Raw genomic sequence first — 24402 nt, forward strand, 5'->3', positions numbered from 1 at the left:
ATGGATTATAGACATAAACAGGAAAGGTAAAACAATAAAACTTGGAGAACATAGAGGAAGATGTTTAAGACCTTAAAGTAGAAACAGTATTTCTTAACAAGATACAAAAATCTCTAACCATAAATGAAATATATTGACAAATTGGACTTAATTATAGTTAAGAACTTATATTAATCAAAAGATACCATAAGAGAGTAAAAAGGCAAGCCTCAGAGGAGAAGATACTTGTAAAAATGCATCTGACGAAGGGCTTTATGTAATTATTATTTTTTTTGAAAGATTTTATTTATTTATTTGACAGAGACAGACACAGCGAGAGAGGGAACATGAGCAGGGAGCCCGATGCGGGGCTTGATCCCAGGACTCTGGGATCATGACCTGAGCCGAAGGCAGACGCCTAACGACTGAACCACCCAGGCGCCCCTGTAATTACTATTTTTTAAAAGATTTTACTTATTTATTTTTGTGTGTGTGAGAGAGAGCATGAGCAGAAGGGAGGGGCAGAGGGAGAAGTGGACTACCCGCTGAGTGGGGAGCCTGATCCCGGACCCGATCCAAAGGCAGTCACTTAAAGACTGAGCCATCCAGGCGCCCTGGCTTTATGTAATTAAAGAACACCTATACATCAATAAGGAAAAGTCTAACACACACACACACACACACACACACACACACGCACGGGCTCGTGACTCAATCAAGTACATCAGAAAAGAGGATATCCAGTGGTCAATAAGCAAATGAAAGGGTACTCAGTTTTATTAGTCATTAGGGGAATGCAAGTTAACCAATATACACCTATCAGAATGGGTACTAAAAAACCCCTGACAATACCAAAGTTTTTATTTATACCAAGATTTGGAGGAGCAACTGGAATTCTCATTCTTTGCTAGTAAGAGTATAAATTGATAAAAACCACTTTGGAAAACTGTTGGATAGTATCTGCTGAGGCTGAACATATGCATTCTCTATGACCCAGCGGTTCCACTCCTAGGCTTACACCCAACAGAAGTGAGTGAAAGAAACAAGGAAAAGAATGTCCAGAGTAGCTTCTTTTATAATAGTACCGAAGTGGAAGCCGCTCCATACCCATCAGCAGTAGAACAGATAAGCTGTGGTAAACTCATACAACTTCTTTAATATATTGATAAAGAATGGACCGTGCCTCCCACAACAGCCTGGTGAACCTCATAAACAATATTGAGTGAAAAAAAAGCCAGGCACACAAGAGTAGGTTGAAGTTTCATTTGTACAACCTTCAAAACCAGGCAAAACTAATTTAAAATGATAGAAGTCAAAATTGTGTTATCTTTAGGGAAGGGTTTATTGATAAGGAAGGGGCACATGGGAACCTACAAAGATGCTGGTAATGTTCCAATTCTTGAAACAGACAGTGGTTACATGTATATGTCCATTTGTATAAACCCATTGAGCCGACGCTTTACGACTGAGCCTCCCAGGCGCCCCAATATTATTCTGTTCCTTAACTCTTTTTTAAAATTAGTGTTAGGGGCGCCTGGGTGGCTCAGTCGTTAAGCGTCTGCCTTTGGCTCAGGTCATGATCCCAGGGTCCTGGGATCGAGCCCCACATTGGGCTCCCTGCTCAGCGGGGAGCCTGTTTCTCCCTCCCCCACTCCCCCTGCTTGTGTTCCCTCTCTCGCTGTGTCTCTCTCTGTCAAATAAATAAATAAAATCTTAAAAAAAAAAAAATTAGTGTTATAAAAACTGTGATGATTCAACCTAAGTCCTCTTTTGTTGCTCACTTTTATATGAAAGTAGTTTTCTTGAACTTTTAGAATGAGGTCAGAAAGTGTTTCCAACTTCACAGAGGTCCCTCTGCTGTTTGGTGTAATGTTAAAAACATGGAGCCTGCTTTCTGAGATTTCTGGACTCTGTTCTCCTCCCTGATCAGGACCTTTGCCTCCTCTCTGTGCTGGAAGGACACCCTGGGAGATGGGTACTGATAGTTCATAGGGGCCAGACTGCTCAGCCTCCTTGGTCTTTACTGAGGGCTCCTTGCACTCACCTAGTACTGAGAGAGCAGAATCTCTCCCAGTTTCAGCTGGGCCTTCTGGGTCTGTTGCTGTTTTGAAGTTTTCCTGTTCTTGGGTCCATTAGACACTGCCTCCATTTCTTCCTTCTTCTTCCCATACTGATGCTGATACTGTGTGGGTTTTGTGACTGTTGATTTTTCTCTACTTGCTTTTATTTTGGGGTTCATGGGGATATTCTGCCATCTACTTTTACATTAGAGGGTCCAAAGGCAGGCCACCCCAAAACGGGTCACTTTGGCATGAAGATTATTTGAAGTTAAAAAGCAATCAAACCCCAGCAGATTCAGGAAAAGCTCTCCACCTCCCCCACATCTACCTGAGAAGAACTGAGATAGAGAACCTGCTCCAGAAAAGAGCTATCACCATGGATAACTACATTTACCATGAACTAGGTCTGGTAGGCAGGGAGGAACCTAGCAAGGCCTGTTTGATCAAAGTCCTCTGTGTCCCATTGTTTCTGAGTGGCCCAGCACATGTGTGTTTACCAAACATGTACTCTTTTTCAGCTTCCTGTGAATTGCATTCCTTCCCTTTGAAGTCCCAGGACCTACTCCCTGGTCCTTAGCTCAGGACTACTATATACCACATTCTGCCTGACTGTCTTTGGAATTTCCATGTCTGTGTGGATTCCCTGTAGATATGAACTTAAATTTGATTTTCTCCTGTTAACCTGTCTCATGTCAGTTTGATCCTTAGTCCAGCCAGAGGGACCTGGAAAGGGCCAGAAGTTCCTCCCCACACGGTGAATGTCCATGAGGTTTTGGTTTTGCTATCCACTTGCTTGTCTGATTTTTTTTTTTTTTTTAAAGTGGAGCCCAATGCGAGGCTTGAACTCACGATCCTGAGATCAAGACTTGAGCTGAGATCAAGAGCTGACGATTCACTGACTGCACCCCCCAGGTGCCCCTGTCTGTCTGGTTTCAGGTGAGGATTCAGAGATTGAAAAACTGCTGCTACCACCCCTGCTGAATCCCCTGCTCTGCAGATGTGTGCGCTTTGTTGTATAGATAGTTTATTTTTATTTATTTATTTTTAAAGATTTTATTTATTTATTTGAGAGAGAGAGAACACGCTTGAGCGAGAGAGCACAAGTAGGGGGGCGGCAGAGGGAGAGGGAGAAGCCGGCTCCCGGATGAGCAAGGAGCCCAATGCGGAGTTGGATCCCAGGACCCCGGGATCATGACCTGAGCCGAAGGCAGATGCTTAACGACTAAGCCACCCAGGCTCCCTGTTGTATAGATATTTTAGATAGACTTTATATTTTAGAGCAATCTTAGCTTCACAGAGAAGTTAAACAGGAAGTACAGAGAGTTCTCCTGTACCCTTTCTCCCCCAGTTTCCCCTATTATTAACAGCTTGCCTTTGTTACAGGTGAGGAACCAGTAGTGATGCCGTAACTAAAGTCCATCATTTATATTAGGGTTTGCTCTTTATGTTGTATTTGGTTTTTGACAAATGTATAATGTCATATATGTTATATTTCCATAAGAGGTAAAAAGAACCACCCTCTGCTTAGAAATAGCTTACCTGTTTCTGGTACTGAGACTTTGAGGCATGAATGTATACAGGGGTTCTCACCGAGGGAATTCTATATAATGCAACGAGTAACACGCTCAATGACACAAAGACAGCAAGAAGCCTCATATAGCTCTACCGTGTAATGTCCCTCAACATAAGCTGGTGGTACTGAAGTCCAAGGAAAGCACTTCAAGGGGAGTGGAGAAACTCAGCAGGGGAGGCAATAGGTCTATAGCTTTCTGACCATCTGGCCTATTTCAGAGAAAAATGTACTGTAACTTATATATACTTCAGCTAATCCTACATAAAAATTTTGGTAGATACTGAGAAGTGACACCAACATTATAGATCTGTTTGCTTATGAGACATTCTTTGCCAAATGTATGCCTTTTTTCGTCTTTCTTTCGCTCGAGAAACTGTAAATGTGGCTTTTTAGACTGATATTCTGTATGAGGAGAGGTGGGCTTTAAGCACAGTTAATAATCCACTGACCATCTTCCCAGCTCATAGAGAAATACATTAGGACTTCTTGTAGTTTTTTATTACCCTTCTTTGTATCTTTGTGTGGAACTGTTTGCAGCTATACGTTCCATAAAGTTTGTGGTTTTAGTACTTCCAAGTAGGCTATAGTAACTCTGCCTTCCATTTATCTATTACATTTTTTTCCCTTTCATTTCTTTTGAAATTACCTTATGGTACACTGAGAACACACAGACGGAACATCACAGAATTTGTTAACAATTTTGTTCAGTATGTTCTCACCAAAACTGCACATTAACCCGAAACAGCCAAGATAGTGTGTATTAGTTTCCTATTGCTTCTGAAAAATTGCCACAGACTTGGTGGCTTAAAACAACGCAAAGATAGTTGGGGAGGTTAGAAGCTCAACGTGGGTCTCATGGGCTAAAATCTGAGGTGTCAGCAGGGCTGGAGGATTTAGGGGCGGGTCGGGTTCTTTGCCTTTCAGCCTCTAGAGGGCGCCCTCACTCCTTGGTGCTGGGCCCCCAGCCAGCAAGGGCCTCCAGCCCCTGCTACTATCCCAGATCTCCTTTGATTCTTCTGCCTCCCTCTTCACATTTAAGGACCCTTGTGAGTACAGTGGGCCCACCCAGGCAATCCAGCATAATCTCATTTCAAGTTCCTTAATGTAATTACATCCGGCAAAATCCCTTTTGCCACATGAGGCAACATTCATAGATTCTGGGGACTACACTGTGGACGTCTTTGGGGGCCTTCTGTTCTGCCTACAAGAGGTGTTTTTAGGCAGTTATCTGTATCTTCCATTGACTTTTGGCCTAAATCTTCTGAATTTGTAGTCAGGAGGTAAAATTTTTGGCTATTTATGAACATCCTTTGAATAATTAGAAAGATTGTATACATCTTTATTTCCCCATACACTTGTGGCTAATTTTCCTCAATAAGCTAATAAGTTGTGTCCATCACAATACCTAATAGCTTGTCCCTTTAAGGACCACTGTCTTATTAAGGGTTTAGGAAAACGTCAAAGCTGAGCCTTACACAGTGATACATTGTTTTTAACCTTTTTGGTTTCCAAAAGAACATGGCTGTTACTTACATTTCCTTGGTTTCTGGTATCATAAGAGATACAGAACTCTTAATATATTTTCCTCTTTGGAATGAGGTGGTGAGAGCCACCACTTGTTGAGGAGCTCTCAGGTACTGGATACTGAATGAGGCACTTTATACCCATAATACCGCATTTAATTCTCACAGCAACCCTGTGGTGTCTGTCTTGATATGTCCATTTTAAAGGTGAGAAGACAGCTCCAGGAGATCAGTTAACTTTCCCAGGTTCACGAAATTAGTAAGTTATAGAGCAGGAATTCAAACCCATTGTTCCTGACAAATTACATGCATTTTAACTAAATCATAGCCAGTCTTCTATAAATATTGGTGAAATCTCTCATTTCATTAATATGAGCAATACCAGAGCATAATTTTTTTTAAAGATTTATTTTTTTTTATTTTGAGAGTGAGAGCGAGCAGGGGTGGGGGATGTCACAGAGGCAGAAGGAGAGAGAGAATCCCAAGCTGACTATCCCCTGCAGGACCCTGAGATCATGACCTGAGCCAAAATCAAGAGTCGGATGCTTATCCAATTGAGCCACACAGGTGCCCCCAGAGCATAATCTTGATGTCATTCCCAGAAACATACACTGTTGAAACCTGTATTTGCTCTATCTTGTTGGACCCGGGTTTATATATACAGGTTAATTATAATCTGTTAAGTCATATTTTAAAAAAGGGAGAGCAAGTTGCCTTGAGGACCTGCAGGGGGGCATCAGAGGCCCATTGACCCTGGTACTTTGTTGTCTTTAGCACAATTCAAAAAGAAGCTATGGGGCACTGTGACTAGGGGGGTATCAGCTGTTGGGGGGATGTGGGGTGGGAATAAAACAAAGTGAAGCTTACAGATGGAAAAAGGATGTGTCTCACTCTCCTCCCTGCTGTTTTCCTACCCCATTGCTCTCCTTTCCTTTAAAAATTGTTTTGTTTTGGGGCGCCTGGGTGGCTCAGTCGTTATGCGTCTGCCTTCAGCTCAGGTTATGATCCTAGGATCTTGGGATCGGGCTCCCTGCTTGGTGGGAAGCCTGCTTCTCCCTCTCCCACTCCCCCTGCTTGTGTTCCCTCTCTCGCTGTGTCTCTCTCTGTCAAATAAAATCTTTAAAATAAATAAATAAATAACAAAAATTTTGTTTTTGCATTGTCTTTTAACTTTTTTTCCCTGATCCTGTCTACCGTAATTACATTTTGCTTCTTACCTTAACTTCCTTATTCTTTGATTTTCTCTCTTCCTTACTCTTTTAAAATTACTTGTCTTAATTTTTTTTATTTTTTTTATTTTTTTCTCTTAATTTTTAAATTTTTTTATTTTTTAAAGAATTTTTTTATTTATTTGAGGAAAGAGAGTGCAAGAGAGAGAGCATTGCGGGGAGGGGCATGGTGGGGGGAAGGGGTGGTGGGGGGAGGGGGGTGGTGGGAGTGGCAGAGGGAGAGGGAGAAGCAGAATCCCCCACTGAGCAGGGAGCCCCACGTGGGCCTTAATCCCTGGACCATGGGATCATGACCTGAGCCGAAGGCAGATGCTTAACCAATCTGCCTAACCGACTGAGCCACCCAGGCGCCCCACTTCTCTTAGGTTTAAAAACCTCAAATTTGTCTTAAAATATACTCATTTAAAATTGCCTCTATATATGTAAAGATAATACACCAGCAGCACTGGTATTATAAAATAAGTAATTACTACCAAGAAAAGAGAGGGCCTGTAGGTGCTCAGTGACTTTTTAGGGGGAGGGAGCACTTAATTAAAATTAAATGGAATTGAAAGTGATAGCAATACTTATACCTTAGTTTGGAAAAAAGGAAAGTTTCACAGAGATGCTTTGAATTGAGGTAAGATTATGATTTCTTTTACTGTTTTGGAGAAACCTTTTCAGTGATCTAACTTCAAATAATTGTTTTCTGAAATCTAACAGAATTTATGAGCTCAGGGAACCTTACACACACACACCTAAAAGGTAGTAAGCATTAAATTCTATTTAGACTCCTGGATTCATAAACTGTTAAAGCTGAATGAGACCTCAGAGAGCATCTAGTCTCTTCTCTTTTCTGGGATGACTGAGATTCTCCTTGAGACTAAGGACAATGTTCTGTTCTTTGACCCCATAAACCTCAGTCTACATTCTGGTTGGTAGCAGGTGTCCTGTAAATATTTGTTACCTGAATGAGAACACTGGAGGCCCAGAAAGATTACAGATTCTTTTTTTTTTATTATTCTTATGTTAATCCCCATACATTACATCATTAGTTTTAGATGTAGTGTTCCATGATTCATTGTTTGTGCATAACACCCAGTGCTCCATGCAGAATGTGCCCTCCTCAATACCCACCACCAGGCTAACCCATCCTCCCACCCCCCTCCCCTCCAGAACCCTCAGTTTGTTTCTCAGAGTCCATCGTCTCTCATGGTTCGTCTACCCCTCCGATTTCCCCCGCTTCATTCTTCCCCTCCTGCTACCTTCTTCTTCTTCTTCTTCTTTTTTTTTTTCTTAACATATATTGCATTATTTGTTTCAGAGCTACAGATCTGAGATTCAACAGTCTTGCACAATTCACAGCACTTACCAGAGCACATACCCTCCCCAGTGTCTATCACCCAGTCACCCCATCCCTCCCACCCCACCCCCCACTCCAGCAACCCTCAGTTTGTTTCCTGTGATTAAGAATTCCTCATATCAGTGAGATCATATGATACATGTCTTTCTCTGTTTGACTTATTTCGCTCAACATAATACCCTCCAGTTCCATCCACGTCATTGCAAATGGCAAGATCGCATTCCTTTTGATGGCTGCATAATATTCCATTGTATATATATACCACATCTTCTTTATCCATTCATCTGTCGATGGACAGAAAGATTACAGATTCTTATAACTTCACATAACAAATCTGAAGACACAGGATGGACTCCAAATCTTGCAAGTACACATGGAATCACTGTGATTGCAATGGTACAGTTTCTGCATGGGATTCCACTGAGCCCACCTCTCAGACTATGGGTTCTAATACATATATTTCAGTGTGGTCACATACTGACCACTCAAATACAAAATTTATTTAATTCTTCTTTTTTAGTGAAGGACAGCAGTGATAGAGTTTTGCCAATAAATATCTAAGGTAACGATTTCAAAAGCCACTATGAAGCAATTCCATGCCATAGATTTAAATGTCTAAACTTGCAAAATTTGGCAAAAAGAATGTTATAAGTGGATGCCAAACACAAGGGAGTGAGGGAAGGTAAAGCATGAGGGACTACTGAATTTTTGTTTCTCTGTGATAGTAGTGAGAACTACTATAAGTTCTACTGTAAGAGGGGTGGAAAAATCTGTGTGGACTTTTACCAGAGCCATTTTCAATTTTTAAAAATTGCTTACAACAGTGTATGTTACCAAGCAACTGTAACCAAGTTATTATATCAGTGGTGAAAATACAATACACACACACACTCATGATCCTTCCAACAAAGGGCCCCTGACTCATTTTCACCAGTCCTCGATACCAGGGTTCACGGATCTGCAGTAACTGTGATATCATCATTTCTTCCAAAGAGCCAGAGGAAAAGAAGTTACGTGAGTGTAGTCTGTGTGTGTGTGTGTGTGTGTGTGTGAGAGAGAGAGAGAGAGAGACAAAAATGGGGCAGGTTAGCTGGAAAGGGAGTCAAATGATCTTAGTCAGTTTCCGCAACAGCAGGCTTAGATTAGCTGAGGACACTGATAAATTTTAAGAGAATCACAATGTATTTTGAGGGAACTGATTCAAGACTGACCACGGTCTACCATAAGGCAGTGGGTGCAGTGTTTACTCACACGGGCTCTGGCACCAGACTGCCTGGGTTTGAATTCCAGTTTCTTTACTTCCTTGCTGTGTTTTCTTGGATGAGTTGCCTAACCTTGATAAGCTTCAATTCCTCCATCTGTAAATGGGGGATAATAAGAGACTCTACACTGTAGAGTTGTTCTAAGGATTAAATCAGTTAAAATAGATTAAGTGCTTAGAACAGTGGGTGGCACATAATTAGTACTCAACAAATGTCAACTTTATTATCTCTCCCGATGAAAATCACAGGTAACTAAAAAATGCTGACCCTTTTGACTGGTGATTCTCAACAAGGATGAGTCACCTCTAAAAAGTGGGGAATTTACAACTGTGTTTTTTGCTTATACAATGATTGGCAGGCAGCAGCACTCAGCGGGTAGGGTCAGGGTTAGACGTCCTACAGTCAGTGCAATGGTGAACCCCCCTAGGTCCTACACAACTTTATATATCCTCCTAGCCTTCATGTAGGTCAAAATTTTCTTGGGGCGCCTGGGTGGCTCAGTCGTTAAGCGTCTGCCTTTGGCTCAGGTCATGATCCTGGGGTCCCGGGATCGAGCCCGGCATTGGGCTTCCTGCTTGGTGGGGAGTCTGCTTCTCCCTCTGACCCTCCCCCCTCTCATGTGCTCTCTCTCTCTCAAATAAATAAATAAATAAAATCTTTTAAAAAGATACTTTAGTAATTTGCCAGCCTTAAAAATCAGGAGATTTCATGTAACAACCTAGATTTCTGGCTTCTCTTGAGACTATAGGAATGTCTGAAATCCCTGCCCTATTTCCTACTTGGCAGCAGTAGAGTGGAACTGAAATGGGGTTGTCCCCATGGGCGAACTCTCTCTTCACTTACTTGTGATCTGCTAGCTCCAAGGCCTTTGAGTCAGCTGCTGCCTGGTGCCGAGAACATCTTACCCAGTGCCAGCACCTGGTCACACGTGTGTCGCCAACACGTATCCAGCCCTTCCATGTGGAGGAGCTGGGAAGCAAGAACCCGGCAAAGCAAAGTTACTGAAAATCACATCATCCAAGACCTCCTGTAACTGAACTGCCAGGAATTGTACCAGTTTTAGCACCACTAAGCCCAGTCTTCAGAAACATTTCAAGTTAGTGGACAAGAGTATATTATATACACACCTGTCATAGTAGGGCATTAGCTGAAAGCTCAAAAGGAAGTTCTTGAATTAGGAGAATGGATGTAGTCAAATAGCATTTCTTGTCTTTTCCTTTTTCTAGTACATCTAGACACAGCCTAGTCTGAAACACTCCAGGGTTCCTCACTGATCTCATTGGGGAAGGAGAGAGGGGGAAATACGAAATTCTCAAAATATCTTTTTTTTTTTTTTTAAAGATTTTATTTATTTATTTGAGGGAAAGAGTGAGTGAGAGATAGAGGGAGGGGCAGAGGCAGAGGGAGAAGCAGACTCCCCGCTGAGCAGGGAGCCCAATGTGGGGCTCAATCCTGGGACTCCAGGATCATGACCTGAGCCAAAGGCAGACACTTAACCGACTGAGCCACTCAGACACCCTCAAAATACTCTTAAAACATAATATAAATCCTTGATGTAACTAAACACTCCTGACACTGAGTGGGAAATGAGAAAAGGGGCAATAACCAAGGGGCAGTTTGGGGGATTCAGCCCCTTATTTTCCTCAAAATACCTTCCACAAAGGCCCTCCAAGTAAATATGCAACTATTTTGCTATGGCAAATGAAGCTACAAGAGAAGTATCCATACCCTACCCTCAGATTGTTAACCCTAGAACCCTCCTTTGTAGAAATTCCTGAGGGAACATGGGAAAGTTGGTGACAGCCTGCATCCCCTGCAGGTGTTGTGATTTAAAACAATGGGGATTGGTTCCCATTCCTCAGAACTCCGCTATCCCCACATTAGTAGATCTGTAGCAAACAAGATGGGTTTATGGTTTGTTTTCCTGAAATCTGTCTGACCTCCCTTTTGAACTTGATCCAGGTGCTTCGTTGGGACTGTGATCAGAATTACTTAGAGACAAATAAGGTAAATAAGGCTTTTTATGTAGTGGCATCCCATTTAGCAAGCAAACTGACCTCCCCCACATACCATATTTCAACATACTTAAGTTACTTTAGCAGGCAGGCTGAGCTCATATGGAAACACAGTAAGCTCAACTGAATGGCAGATTTTTTTTTTCAAGTTTATTTATTTAAGTAATCGCTTTGCCCAGTGTGGGGCTCGAACTCACTACCCAAGATCAAGAGCCAGCCAGGTGCCCCATGAACAGCAGATTCTTTTTTTTTAAGATTTTATTTATTTATTTGACAGAGACACAGCGAGAGAGGGAACACAAGCAGGAGGAGTGGGAGAAGGAGAAGCAAGCTTCCCGCTGAGCAGGGAGCCCAATGCGGGGCTCGATGCGGGGCTCGATCCCAGTACACTGGGATCATGACCTGAGCCGAAGGCAGTTGCTTAACGACTGAGCCACCCAGGTGCCCTGAACAGCAGATTCTTAAAGCCAAGGCTGAAATATGTTGCAGGCTATCCCAGGAACTGTTACAAGCACTTCGCATGAATTAGTTTCTTGATCCTCACAACAACCCTAAGAGGTAGGAACTATACTATCCCCTGTTTAGGAGTAAGCGTACTGAGGGACAGAGAAGTAAAGTAACTTGCCCTGTTCGTTCCACAGCTAGTCAACCACAGAGGTGGGGTATGAGCCCAGGCAGCCCTGCTGCAGGATCCATGCTCCTCTGAGGATGAGATGAATTTCTTGGCAATCACATTTTGCTGACCTCTCCACGGAAGGCCTAACACGGTGGCCACACCTGGCACACTAGCTTACTGTGGCACAAAAGTTTTGTAGTATTGGGGAGCAAAGATTTCCTGTCCCCTTCTAGGTCCTTCTAGCTGGATTAAGAATCAAATTGACATGGGATAGATTAACAGGAGAAAATCAAATTTAAGTTCATATCTACGGGGAATCCACACAGACATGGAAATTCCAAAGACAGTCTGGCAGAATGTGGTATATAGTAGTCCTGAGCTAAGGAGCAGGGAGTAGGTCCTGGGACTTCAAAGGGAAGGAATGCAATTCACAGGAAGTTGAAAAAGAGTACATGTTTGGTAAACACACATGTGCTGGGCCACTCAGAAACAATGGGACACAGAGGACTTTGATCAAACAGGCCTTGCTAGGTTCCTCCCTGCCTACCAGACCTAGTTCATGGTAAATGTAGTTATCCATGGTGATAGCTCTTTTCTGGAGCAGGTTCTCTATCTCAGTTCTTCTCAGGTAGATGTGGGGGAGGTGGAGAGCTTTTCCTGAATCTGCTGGGGTTTGATTGCTTTTTAACTTCAAATAATCTTCATGCCAAAGTGGCCCATTTTGGGGCGGCCTGCCTTGCCCCCTACAGTATCATGATACAGCATGATGCTGTAAGCCCAGAGGAATTTTGTGTTACCTTTAATGACCCGAATTAGACCTAAGGAAACTGCTAGCCAACAATGACAGAATACTTAACTCACTTCAGTGCCTAAAAAAAAGTGGCTGAATGTAATTTTCAGTTTGCTTTTGAATTTAGGTGCAATCAAACCTCCACTCTCAGCTGTATTAAACGACAGTGGTCATTGCCTCCTTTTTCATCTTAGTCTCAAATAATGGCTGTGGACCCAGAGCTAATAGCCGTCCGTGAGTCCAAGCAATTCAGGCAGCTGAGAGGATGTCCTCTCAGGATACTTCTCCAGGGCATAAGGCTGTCCTAGGTGTCCCTGATGGCCCTCTGTCAGTAGGATAGGATCTGTAAATTGTTGCGAGGAATGGCGGTGGACTTGTGCTGACCTATCCCCCCGCAAAACCTCCCGCCCGCCCCGGGGGCCCTTGTGGGCAGGGGTGGGATTTGTGAGAAGCCAGGCCTAAGCCAGGAGAATGTGTGGCTGTGAAGGAAGGTAAAGCAGCGAGCTGTAAGGAGGAATTGGGGCTGCTTAGCACCAAACACAGAACTTTCTCCGTGTATCTGTGAACGGAGCATCTCTGTCCAGTTACTAGCCAGGTCTCTCCTACACCACTTCTTCAGTTTTTGCTTACTTAGCAGTTAGCTGTCAAATTCGAAATCCATCCTAGTTTAGTCTTCAAAGCCTTGATATAATCGAGCTTTCATTGGCAAAACCAAACAAAAAACCCAACCAGACAACTTGGGAAGATCTTCCTGTCCTATAACCTGAGGCAATCGGATATAGTGGTCGAATGTGTGTCCCCGGAGTCAGACTGCCTGAGTGAATCCTGCCTTGGTTCCTTCCCAGTTGTGCAGCCTAAAAGTCTCGTGTCTCAGTTTATTCATCCGTAAAATAGGAATAATAAAAAGTGGTGCAGTGAGCATTAAGACCTCATTGTCAGGCCTCAGGAATTACCATTATCATCCCGAGGTAGTTCAGTGTTGTCTGTAACTAAGTCGCGTCAGAGACATACACCGAAGAGGAGCTGTTCCCGTAAAGTAAATTGTGTCATTTTGGATCTCTTTCTCTTTGCTTTTTGCGCTGCTATGTGACAGCTGTCTGTGCTGTGTGTCACTTGGCCTTTTCCCATGATTAATGTTTCAAATTTGTAACTCGTCAAACAGATAACCAGGGGGAAAAAAAAGGCAGCAGTACTTCGTCTAACCACACCCACAGGAAAGCAGACGCTGGGCTGTTGCCGTGGTAATGCAGGGTATTTTGTAAAACACTTGGCGCGGGGGACAGGAGTTGCCTCACACTCCTGCTGGGTGGGGAGAAGGCAACTGCTTTCTTTAAAACCACCAGGCCAATGGTTGAGTTGGGAGACTCCCCAGGTTCCTGCAGTAAATCAGAGCTGTCTTGGGTTTGGGGTTTGGTTGTACACTTGGTTCGTTTGTCATGTGGACATTTTTTTCCAATTTCCTTCCTCTGGGTAGAAGGAGTTATAGACACCCCTTTGCTCTTCTACATACATCCAGAAACTGCAAACTTTGTTCTCATGAAAATAAGGTCTGTTTTCCTCTAAGTCCTGACACAACTAAACCTAGCAAAAGGATTTTTGTGAGCTTCTTCTCCTATCCCGTCTCTATGCGTATTCATTGTCCATAAATAAGGCTCACTGAAGCATATTTTTTTTTTAAAGATTTTATTTATTTGACAGAGAGAGATGGCAAGAGCAGGAACACAAGCAGGGGGAGTGGGAGAGGGAGAAGCAGGCTTCCCGCGGAGCAGGGAGCCCGATGTGGGGCTCGATCCCAGGACTCTGGGATCATGACCTGAGCCGAAGGCAGGCGCTTAACAACTGAGCCACCCAGGTGCCCCTCACTGAAGCGTATTATTCAGCATTTTCTTTTTAGCCAGAGTTAAGCACACAGGAGGATATTTTCAGATAGAGGTGTTTGGACAACTCTAGGCATCGTAATTTCAGGATGGAAAATCTGTACCAGATATGACTTCACTGGAATTTATTAGCTGGCTGAAGTCAGTAATTCTGCATGAAACAAACTGAGAAGCAGAGTTACATGCTGATGGAATGTGCCATAGCCTCCAGTGGTTAGTCTGGATTAATATTGCTCAGTCACCAGTGACTACCCATAGTATACTGGGCAGGAGCAGAATTAGACATGCTCTCTAGGAATCACATGCTAATGAAAGTCAACTCCTCAATCACCTAACCTCTCAATCATCTTACTGAGTTGCTGTCATGCCCAAGGCACCATGCTAGGCCATAAGCCGGGATATAAACCCTCTAAAACACAGCTCTTGCCTTCTAAGAGTTTCTAATATAGGTGAGGGAAAACAAAAAACAGGAAAAACTACTAGCAATAATATGATGCACAAGGTAATATAAAATGATTATTGGCAGCGGTGGGCGATATGTATGTGGAGAAGAGAGAAATCCCTATGGGCTGTGGTGAAGGAAGGTAGGATTTGAGTCGAGCCTTGAAGGATGGGGAGCGGGGGGTGGGGGGTATTCAGGAAGGGGAAAAGGCAAGAGTAACAGTGTAGAGGTCGGGTCTCAGCATTGGAACTTGGTCCACGTAGAGATGTTAGGACAGGCCCAGGGAGGTCAGAAACTGGGGAAGAGACAAGGCACTGGTGTTGGGCAGTATTAACATCGAGTGGGGAGTCATTAGCACAGGGCCTAAAAGTTGTGAGCCAAGCAAAACCAGGAAAGCCATGTAGAATACAAAGGGGGCTATTTAAAAGTGTGTGAGTTATGGCCTTGCCAAGCAAGGAAAAGATGAGAGGAACACAAAATTCAGTCAACCCAGGGCGCCTGGGTGGCTTAGTCGTTAAGCATCTGCCTTCAGCTGGGGTCATGATCCCAGGGTCCTGGGATCGAGCCCCGCGTCAGGCTCCCTGCTCAGCGGGGAGCCTGCTTCTCCCTCTCTCTCTGCCTGCCACACTGCCTACTTGTGTTCTCTCTCTTTGTCAAATAAATAAATAAAATCTTAAAAAAAAAAAATTCAGTCAACCCAAGTCATGCAATAGTGTAAAAGTTTACAATATAATTCCATAACGTGTGCGGGATCCGATGAATTGGCATTATGACACTAATGTGACTTGAGAGCCCAATGGAAGGTCTTAACTCAGAAGAAAATTTAAAAAGAAAATTATATACAAAGTCGGTTTTCAAATATTTAAGAGCATTTAATTAATTTGTGAAGGCACTCTGAGAAGTGATGGCTGAATTTTGCTTGATTAATAACTAGAATATGGAGATTTATGCTAGAAATACTGGATGTTTAAATTTAATAAATCTGTGCACGACTGCTGCTTTGGAGGAGCCAACAACCTCAGCTCGGCATGAACACAGGATGGAAGGTGTCCACCTCAGGCTGAATGAGGTTCTGGAAGGCAGGAGGGCAGCACCAAGTCGAGGTCCATTAACTGTTGGGACTGAGGTTTGGGGAGAGACTTCAGTTCCTGGAGGCACAGAGAGGAAAAGGAAACACTGACAGCATAGGACCTGGGGCAGGAAATGGAGTCACCTGGCAGCAATTCTAAGTGGCAAAAGGTTCTCTCTCCGAAGGGAAACAAGCACAGAGAAAAAAGAGAACTTTTAGGGAAGAACATGTGGAAATCCCATGGAATGCTTTGCTTTTGCTTTGCATTGAGTGAAAGCCTATCGTAACCAGTAATAAAACGGGTATTGGTCTCTTTGTTAGATTGAAAATGAATTATCATGAGTCTGGACCTTTAAGTAGAATTCAGTCTGTGCTGAGAGCAGGCCAAAATTCAAAGGCCCATTAGAAAGGACGGCTTTTAAAAATAATACTTAGGCCCTACCCCAGAACAATTGAATCAGAATCTCTGGGGATAGGGGCTGAACATCAATGTTTTTTTGTGTGTGTGTTCCTGGGAAGTCATTTTAACTCTCTGGGCATTGGTTTCCAACTATAAAATAAGATTGGACTAGATGATCTCAGGGCCCCTAACCAGCTCCAACAATCTGTGATTCGTGGAGGAGAAACATCCATGCCATTCATTATTAGCTCAGACATGGCCCTGCCCACAGCCATGGCTCAATGGCCCACTCACTCTGGAGGAGTGTCACACAGGAAAGAAGATGCTAGCAGTCACAGAGACTTTATACTTGGTCAGGGAAACAAATGACAAAACCAGCAGAAGCAACAACAAAAGCAGGCTCATTTCCCTTGGCGTGTCCACGTACTTGTTCCTAAAGGGAACTTGAATAACTCTCAAGTGGAGGCTTACATCTTGTGTTAGTACTGTATTGGGGCCATAACAAATTACCACAAATGGAGATGCTTAAATAACACAAACTTCTGACCTACAGAACTGTAAGATAATAAGTCTGACCTGGTCTCCCGGGGCGAACATCCAGGTGTGCACAGGCGGTGTTCCTCTCTAGAGGCTCTGGGGGAGGTCCAGTTCTCTTGCTCATTCAGGTTATCGGTGGGATTTAATTCCTTGCTGTTGTAGAAATTGAACCTCCTCCCCCCGCCAGTCTTCTCCTTTCTCAGCTCTCCAGTGCCAGGGAAGTTTCTCTGCTTTTAAGGACTAATGTGATAAGATTGGGCCCACACGGACAATCTGGGATAATCTCCCCATTTTGAGGCCCTTTATCTTAATCCCTCTGCAAAGTCTCTTGCAGCATAGGAGTCCAAGGTTCCAAGGATTAGGATGAGGGCCTGGGGGTGCAGGGGAGGAAGGTATTATTCTGCCTACACTGTGCCTCCAGAAAGTTGGTTTTTGTTTTGTTTTGTTTTTTTAACTAAAAGAAAGGGGGTGGGGGTGGATAAGAAGCAGGGGTGGGAGCTTGTGGTGCAGAGTAGGTCGTAGGTTTGTCTTCAGAGTCACTGAATATTGATCCTGGACAGGATGAAAATATTTATCTGATATAAATTATCCCCCACCCCACTCGTAGGTAGAGGGGAACCTTGGACACTGAGAATGCTGGCTCTTGCCTTTCTTTTAGCTCAGGGATAAGAAAATAGTATGTCTAATTCTATTAGTATGTGTTCTCTGAGAACCATCAGCAATGGCTGAAAACAGCCTCCCTTCTGGGCCAGAGCTTTCATCCTTGTGCCTGAGCTCTCTGCTTTTGTAGGCATACTTTAGAAAGTCTGGCCCTGTTGGTCATGCCTTATTTGCACCCAGTTCATCTTCTTCAGCACTAACAACATCAGGGAATGGAATTTGGGCATTAACAAAAGAAATGAAAGAAGACAAAAACAAAAATACAAAAAAAGAAAGGAAAAGAATTTCTGATTTTTAGATCCTTCATGTACTTGGATCTGTCATGAGCACTATGAAGGCGCACACAGGATTTGTGTCTTTCCACAGTGTCAGCTTTATTCATTCATAAAGCAAAGGTAAATCGCAATGATAAAGCGGGTTCAGGATTCCAAACTCAATGACCATTCACCATGGGATTAAACCTGGCTTCTTACACAGCACATGGAGCAGGAGAGAAGACAAGCCACACAACAAACAAGCTAACAGAAGGGTGCAGGCAGTTAAGGAACCGAACATGAAGTCGATCTGTGGGCGCACAGTTGAGATAAGGCCTTGGTCTGGTCCAGGTCAGCTCTCCGAACTCGCTGCTTCTGATGTTCAAGCAGCGAAGGATCTCAGTTCTGTTCAGAGATCTGGCAGAGCCTTCGGCAGCAGTTGCCTTTTTAAAGTGGTCAGACATAGAGGGGTCAAGGTCTGAAGAGTCTGACAGTTTGCAGCCAAAACCCTACCCTTTTTGAAGGGATTTCATCAGTTTTGGGTCTCTGCAGACCTCCTGTGGTTCTGCTCCTTATCATTTCTGGGAAGTCAGCTGATGTGGGTCTGGTGCTATCTCCTAGCTGTGGTACCTGAACTGCTCGCGTCAGTGCTTGTCGCAGGCCCCTGCTTGACCGGAGGGACTCCATTTGCTCTCTACAGGATCTGAACTCCAAATTAGATGGCTTTGAACACCTTTTCTTTCTTTTTTTTTTTTTTTTTAAGATTTTTGCTTTTTACTTATTTATTTGAGAGAGAGCGAGAGAGAGAGCAGAAGGAAAGGGCACAGGGAGAGGGAGAAGCAGACTCCCTGCTGAGCAGGGAGCATGAGGAGGGATTCGATTCCAGGACCCTGGGATCATGACCTGAGCCAAAGGCAGACGCTCAACTGACTGAGCCACCTAGGCGCCCTCTTTTTTTTTTTTTTTTTAAGACTTATTTATTTTAGAGAGAGCATGAGTGGGAGGGGTAGAGGGGCAGGGCGTAGGGTTCCATCTCACAACCCTGAGATCACGACCTGAGCCGAAACCAGGAGTCAGACACTTAACAGACTGTGCCACCCAAGCACCCCTGAACTCTTAACATAGGAATGACGAAGATGTCTTCATTCATTCAGTATTTATTGGGTGCCCACTCTGTGCAAGACGTGACTAGTCCAGAGATTTTTGGGAGGAAGAGGCTGGGTGTTGTTATTTCAAAAACAGTCACCCAGCCAACTCCCGAGTTTTTGTGAAAGGGCTGGCCTTGTGGATTTGGAGTTTGTGCACCTCCCACAATTGTTTAATGATAGAGAGGAACCTGAGCCTCCCTGGAGTTATGTCCCTTTAGTCAATTAATTATTCAGAAGACAGTTTCTAGTTTATAGCAGGAGGAAAAAGATGCTGTCCTTTTGATGTGGGGAGCAAAGGCAAAAGAAATGTGGTAAAATTAAATTGCCTTATAACCTGCAGCCCATTGACAAATACTTGAGGCAGGCAGAGTATGACCTTCCTCCAGGATATCATTCCTCCCAACTGTCTTAATAATTAACGCTTTGCTAGAGGGAAAAACAACCTTAGCTTGACAATAGCCAGGCCTCCGGGATCCTGTGTGTCTTCTTTAGCATATGAAAGTCCTTTTGGAAACTTCCCCAACTCCAAAGTGTCTAATCCTCACAATCCCTGGTCAGCAGTCCTTTCTGCCCACGGGTCCTGTCCCCGTGCTTCAGTAAAACCACCGTTTTGCTTGGCCCTCAGCTCTGAACCCCAACCTTCAAACCACATCACTGGCTTTTTCGTAGCTTTCTTAGGGACATTTTTTCTGGCATGCTCTGGCGAGAAAGGAAACATCGCGTTTTGAAAAGGATGGAAGTATAACATTCCAATGCTTTCCACTCTTGTGGATTCTGATAAGCAGAATTTAGGAAATGTTTCTGGAAAAAAAATGATTTTTTCCTAATCTCCCAGTAAAATGTTGTGAACGATTTTTCTCCACGTTAATGCAACAGCATCTTTGATTTGGACAGTTTTTCTTCACAAAGAGAAACATTCCAGTTCTGGATATTGCTGTGTGCTGGGATGGAAAACAAATGGACGAGAGGGATGGAGCCCTGCCACTCCTTGGTTCTGTCTCATTTTGTGGGTCATTTTAACCTCTCTAAAGTTTTGGTTTCCATGAGGTAATAATCATCTGCATCAGAGATCTTGGTGTATCATGACAAACCAACTACAGGTTTACTCGTACACTTAAGCAGAAAAGAATTTACTAGAAAGGTATTGGATAGCTTACCACATCTCAAGAAAGGAAAATGTGTACGAACAAGTCAGGTAAGGCAGCTGCCAGGATCGAAGCTCAAGTATGTCACACCATGGTCTGGTGGACATAACAATGTCCAGTGGTTGGATGCTGGCTGCTAGTTGGCACCCCTAGCTCGTGGGAGCTCAGCATTGCTGCCTTCTGCCTGCTGATACGGTGGATTCTCTACGGTCTGTGCTGTTTAGCATCACTAATTTCTAATTCAATGGGGGAAAGGTGTGTCTGCTTACAGAATTTAGGTCATCTGCTATTCCCTAGCAGTGAAGCAGTCTGGGGAAGCAAGTGTGTAGTAGTTCAGCTTCTATAGGAGAGGTGGGTTCTTCCAATCCACCAAAACTTTTAAGACTGGGGAATTTCCAAACATGAGAAAGAAATCTGGATGCTGGGGAGCCAAACCAAACCAAACAACTGCTGGAGTCCATCCCTTTGGTGGTTGGTCTAACATTTTCCTAATTCCTTTTTCCCATATTTATACTTTCAAAAGAAAAAATTCCTCCCACACAACCTAATGCAACTAAACTTTGTATAATTTAAAATGCTCTCACCCCTACTGGGAGTTACCCCAAGGATCTTCTGGATCCAGTCAGCCTGTTCCCAGCCTCATTCTGTGGCAGCATCCCTCTTTCCTCTTGATATTTAGGATCAATCATCTCGACAACACTGGAACAAGGGCAAAGCCTGTTTCACAGGCTGCTCAGGAGACTGAGCTTATAATTGGCTCTTTAGGGCATCTGAGATCTCTACTCTAGTTAGAGGCTCAGAGACAGTGAGCGTCATTGTGGGTGGAGTGGGTGATGACCTGGCTTGACCCTTGCAATGTGCCTCCCTCTGGGTGCAGGATCATGGGCTGAAAGCATCTCATTGGACAAGAAGGGAGTGGCTGATGAGGAAGACTCAGAGTGAGGTTTCTGAGTGCTCTGAGTCAGCCAAATGCTGGCACATTCCCAATTCCAGTACTCAGGGTTCAGTTCTTTCTAAATCTCGCACAAAACATACCGTGAGACTGTCAGTTCAACATTTAATCTGGTGACCCACAGAATCAAACCTTTTTCTTTTTTCAAGATTTATTTATTTGAGAGAGAGAGAGCTTGAGCAGGAGGGGCAGAGGGAGAGGGAGGGAGAATCCCAAGCAGACTCTGTGCTGAGCATGGAGCCTGAGGCAGGGCTCAGTTCCTTGATTCCAAGATCATGACCTGAGACGAAGCCAAGAGTCCGACACCCAACAGCCTGTGTCATCCAGGTGCCCCATAATCAAACTTTTGAGGGTTTTTTTTTTTATCATGGGAAAATATACATAAGAGAGCTTTATTTTTTAAGTTATATAAAGTCTTGGATTTTAGTCCATGTTGTAAGGGTAAAATGCAAGAATTTGCGCTTATTATTTTTTCTTTATTCTGACCAGTGACATTAGAAGAAACCACTGCACTCCACAGTTCTTGGATTCCTTATACTGTTCGTGTTGGCCTATGGCTTCTTTGTCCCTCATATCTTCCCTTCAGTGGATTCCCTATTCCATGTGGACATAGGTAAGAATCTAATTAGCAGAGATTCTTTATAGTTCCTGCCTTTCTGGGTCACTAACTTCTGATTCAAGTCTGGATCAGTCTGTCTGACAGTCTGGCCCAGGGCCCCTTGCTAACTTCCAGTTGCAAGGGGGTCTTGGAAAGTGAGTACCTGGCTTTCCAGCCTTTATAGAGGGAGGTAGACTGCTTCCAGCAAGACTCATGGGACAGGGGATTCCTCAAATGTATGCCTGGGGTAGATGCTGGGCAGCCTAAAACCCAACCAGGGTCTAGTGCACTTCCTTATGAGGTTGTTAGGGAGATTTAAAAAGATTATATATATAAAGCATCCAACATAGTACCTGATACATATTATATCTCAGTTGATGTTATTTCCTAGCATCTTCCTGGTTAATAAAATTGGCAGGTCTGAGCCATGAAGGATGGGACTGCAAATATATAGTTAAACTCAAGCATCAAAATTTGACATAGGATTTAGATAAAAGATTAAATAGTCAGACTAGGAAAAGTTATAGTAATTCATTATCTTCTGCTACTTAGAAAACTTTTATTTTTGGTATCAGCATTGGCATTTTAATTGAGAAAAAGCGTGACTATTCAGCTTTTTTTCTAAAAGTTTTTTAATAAAACCGGCTTACCAGTTTTTATCTGGTTCTTGTTATAAAGAAGAGATTAAAAAATTTAAAATTTGAATTCATCTTCATCCATGGCAAGTTATTTAGACTGGGTGTGCATTCTCTGTATTGATTGCTCCTGCTGGCTGTTCCATCTGGGTGTCTGAGTTAGTTTTGCATATTCGGTTTAAACTTATGACCATGTGTAAAAGGATCAGCGGAAATGAGAAAATACTGTTTTGACTCCCAAGCCCAATCTGAAATCAGAATGAAATTGGTTATGAATTTTCTAGTCACAAGCGCATTGGAATGAGAGGCCCCAGAGGCATATTTATTGGCTTGGAGATGTTAACTTTCTCCGTTGGCTTCCATAAGCAACAAAAGGTCACCTCTCAAGATTCACTCTGCATGACTTGTGATTCCTTTGCATGTATCTACATCCATTAATTCATTCATCAAACATATTTTTGAGTTCCTAGGACATATTGGATATTATGTCAGCCTCTGAAAGCACAGTGAAGAAAAGCCTGGCCTAATAGAATAGGTCAGACAGACGTATAAACAAGTAAGTGTAGTGTTGTGTGACAAGTGTGATGATCAATGTATGTGCAAAGATGAGTGGGGGCTCAAAGGACAAATGTTTAACTGTGGTTGTGGGGGAAGTGGATTCAAAGAAGTTTTCACGGAGGAAGAGACACTTGAGCTGGACCTGGAAGGACAGCACAGGGGCTCCCCAAGAGAAGGGGAGAGGGCATTCCAGATAGGGGCATGGCCTGTGTGCAGGCATGAAGGCATGAGGTGGCCTGGTGCCGTGTGAAACTGCAGGTAGTTTGGACCACAGAGCAGGAGAGGGAGTGTCAGGACATGAGGTTGGAGGGGAGGCCAAAGCCAGAACCTGGGGGGCCTCTCATGTCACGCTTTGGAATGGACCCTTCACCCTAAAGGCGCTGGGGGCCATTGGTGGGGCAGGTTTGAATTTAGAGCAGTTATTCTGAAAGCAAACGTATGATCAATTGGAAGTGGAGGTTGAGGGTGGAGCAGGCTGAATTTGAAGGCGGGGAAACCAGCGAGGGCAGAGAACATTGCAAAGGTGCCTGTTGGAGGCGAGCAATGTCCATCTTTGACTCTGTCTCCATTCGATGTGATGAAGCTATTGTAGCTGTATTGGTAAGGAAATCCCAGGGCTTGTCAGATCACTTCCGTTTCCTAGAATGTCACTTATGGCAATGTGGCAGAGGCTGCCAGCTGGCCCCCAGAGACGCGTGTGCCCCTCGCATGGTGTAGAGCAGTGCTGGAAAGCAGATGCCCAGCCAGGAGCTCCGGTAGCAAGGCACCCCACCCCCGCCCCGCACCCCTGCAGCCTGGTGGGCATGTGTGACTAGTTCTCAGCAGAGGAGGGATCAATCATCTCTACAACACTGGAACAAGGACCACACCTTCTCCGCCTTGCTGGCTGCCAGTCCCTGTCACCACTTGGAGGAGAGCTGCAGGACAGGACTGGACTTTATTGTGCTATTGACTCAACAGTGAGCCTGCCCTGATACGGCCTGTCTGTACTGTTGCCAAATTATAGAAATTTGTTATTAGACTTGGTGGGCTTGCTGCCAAATTATTCAGGCTAACTCTAAGTCAGTTCATGGATTATGAATTATTTTGACAGTGACACCATCCAGAGACCTAGGTAGTTTGTGTCCTTTTTATTGAGAGCTGTCCCCATGATTTCTGGAGTTGGAGGTCGGGCCATTCTGTGTTCCACAGAGTGACTCAAGCCAGAGGAAGTCAAACGCCATCACTCATGCCCCCTCTCTGGACTGTGTCCCGTCAGTTTAGCCAAGTTACGCTACACCTTGTTTTGAGTACCGTTTTGGTTCTTCTTTCTTTTTCATTTCCACAAACATTTTTTTGGCACCTCTCATGTGCCAGGCCTATTCATAAAGTTTCACTTTGGGCCTGGGACTGTGCTAGATTGTTCTGGTGCAATGATGAACAAGAAAGACATGGTCTCTGCTCTCCTGAAACATAGAGTACTGGTGGCAGGAGAGAATTAAGGAAACTTTTCAAAATGATATGACAAGTACTGTGTTTGGGGGAGAACAGGATGCCTTGAAAACAATGGAAGGAATATAAAACCTGAGCTTGGAAATTCAGGAAGGCTTCCTGGAGGAAGTGATGTTTAAGCAGATATATCAGCGTTGAATAGGAGTTAGTCTGATGAAGAGTAGGAGACAGAGTGTTCTAAGAGGAGAAAGATAGTGTGTGCAAGGGCCTAGAGGAGAACTAAAAGAAGTTGTTGGCCCCTTGAGAA

The 24402-nt window shown here is 43.8% G+C and overlaps 1 long non-coding RNA gene across 4 annotated transcripts in view; it reads left to right on the plus strand.

Annotated features, from left to right (window-relative positions):
• Window positions 1-24402, plus strand: part of LOC123859097 (uncharacterized) — an 81359-nt gene that overhangs the window by 19931 nt on the left and 37026 nt on the right. For 2 of the 4 annotated variants that reach the window (XR_006794363.3, XR_006794364.3), the window contains exons 2-3: window positions 2861-2975; window positions 21363-21486. This is a non-coding gene — a long non-coding RNA (uncharacterized LOC123859097). Of the gene's footprint in view, window positions 1-2860; window positions 2976-21362; window positions 21487-22569; window positions 22663-24402 lie in introns of all 4 variants that reach the window. The other 2 variants (XR_010410753.1, XR_010410752.1) reach the window with 2 other exon arrangements.

This window comes from Mirounga angustirostris, unplaced genomic scaffold (assembly GCF_029215605.1).
Source record: "Mirounga angustirostris isolate CCGP_5_RB_7025 unplaced genomic scaffold, mMirAng1.0.hap1 SCAF_4, whole genome shotgun sequence".
In the NCBI taxonomy this organism is placed as follows: Eukaryota; Metazoa; Chordata; class Mammalia; order Carnivora; family Phocidae; genus Mirounga; species Mirounga angustirostris.